Source organism: Salmo salar, chromosome ssa08 (genome assembly GCF_905237065.1).
Source record: "Salmo salar chromosome ssa08, Ssal_v3.1, whole genome shotgun sequence".
Lineage (NCBI taxonomy): Eukaryota > Metazoa > Chordata > Actinopteri > Salmoniformes > Salmonidae > Salmo > Salmo salar.
Genome location: NC_059449.1, coordinates 20,582,671 through 20,585,036, shown reverse-complemented (window position 1 = coordinate 20,585,036; position 2,366 = coordinate 20,582,671).

Genomic DNA, 2,366 nt, shown 5'->3' with positions numbered 1-2,366 from the left:
GTTGTTTTACCCGTTGTTTTTATTGCCAATTCCTAAATGAAAAACCAAAGGACTATCTCCTTAAGTGCTTCCTTTCTGTGCTATCTTCTAACTAGTACAGGGCATAGTGAGATGGAGATATAAGGTATACAAAGGGAACATTGGACAATAGATTGTATTTTGCTGGATAGAAATAATGTATGTGTGCCTTGTTGCATGAGAAAATGTAACAGACCTTGAGGGGTTACTTCCTAGTAACAGATTTGATAACAGAAAAGCAGGAATGTACCTATGGGTCTGTCTGGGTCTGGGCATCACAATGAACTGACATATAAAGGTTCTCTCATACAGTAAGAATATTCAAACACCTAAAATGGCAACAACAAAAAAACGTGAATAAAAACTGCTAGATCTACACTTCAAAACCTCTCACATGAACAGGAAAGTAGCTCTGCCCCGAAAATAACCTAATCACAGACTATACATCACTGGACTATCTAGACTGAACACTTGGAGAAAGACATCTATATGGATGTCTTACTGTAGAAACAAGTCAGGAGATATGAAATATTGAGGTCACCACCAGTGGTGAAAAAAGTACCCAATTGTCATACTTTCAAGTTAAAGTAAAAATACCTTAATAGAAAATGACTCAAGTGAAAGTCACCCAGAAATACAGTTTTATTAAAATATCATTAAGTATCAAAAGTGAAACTATAAATTCACATTCCTTATATTAGGCAAACCAGACAGCATCCTTTAACTTCTTATTTTTTTTACAGAGAGTCAGACACTCAGACATAATTTACAAACACACCATTTGTTTTTGTGAGTCCGCCAGATCAGAGGCAGTAGGGATGACCAGGGATGTTTTCTTGATAAGTGTGCGAATTCTACAATTTTCCTGTCCTGCTAATCATTCAAAATGTAACGAGTACTTTTGGGTGTCAGTGAAAATATATGGAGGAGAAAGGACATTATTTTCTTTAGGAATGTAGTGAAGTAAAAGTTTCCAAAATACACTTTAGTAGTTTACACATCTGGTTACCACAAGTTACATTCACAGGATTAGCTAAATCTGCTGCAATGTAGCACTTATTTGTTGTAGAATGTCCAACAACCTTAATAAATGCAAATAAATATATTCTGCTGTTATTGTAGCCTACAATAAGATTGACACTTGGGATCGGGGGGGGTGATTAGCTGGTTTCTTATTGGTGTTATGTTTGAGTGATCACTGGAAAAGGTTGTTGTACTGAGTTACATTTTATCAGGAGTAACAGACACCTGAAAAAGACAAGAGGCACTCACTAATAAAGTATTAGTTAGATGTATTATTAAATCCTCTCTAGCGTCCCACCTGGCCAACATCCGGTGAAATTGCAGAGTGCCAAATTCAAAAACAGAAATTCTCATAAAAATTCATAAAACATACAAGTGTTATACATCGGCTTAAAGATTAACTTCTTGTTAATCCAACCGTTGTGTCAGATTTCCAAAAGTCTTTACGGCGAAAGCATACCATGCGATTATCTAGGTCAGCGCCCAGCACACAAAACATTACAAACAGTTACCAGCCAAGTAGAGGAGTAACAAAATTCAGAAATAGCGATAAAATGAAACACTTACCTTTGATAATCTTCACATGGTTGCACTCACAAGACTCCCAGTTACCCAATACATGTTTGTTTTGTTCGATACAGTCCCTCTTTATATCCAAAAAACTCAGTTTTTTGGATATAAAGGCGGTCACAACAGGCAGACGAAACATCCAAAAAGTGTCAGTAAGGTTCGTAGAAACATGTCAAACGATGTTTATAATCAATCCTCAGGTTGTTTTTAGTCATAATAATCAATAATATTTAAACCGGACAATAGCTTGGTCAATATAAAAGAAGAACAAGAGAGGAGCACACTCAGTCGCACGCAGTAAACAGGTCTGGGGACTTTCCACTGACTCAGTGTTCTTACTCTCTCATTTTTCAGAATTCAAGCCTGAAACAATTTCTAAAGACTGTTGAGATCTAGTGGAAGCCATAGAAAGTGCAATCTGAGTCCTAAGTCATTGGATACTGTAAAGGCAGTCAATGGAAAACTACAAACATAAAAAATCCCACTTCCTGGATGGATTTCTCTCAGGTTTTTGCCTGCCATATCAGTTCTGTTATACTCACAGACATTATTCTAACAGTTTTGGAAACTTTAGAGTATTTTCCATCCAAATCTACCAATTACATGCATATCTTAGCTTCTGGGCCTGAGTAACAGGCAGTTTACTTTGGGCATGCTTTTCATCCGGAGGTGAAAATGGTGCCCCCTTACCCTAGTGAGGTTATTAACACTCACTAATAAAGTATTGCTTAGATGTATTATTAACACTCACTAAT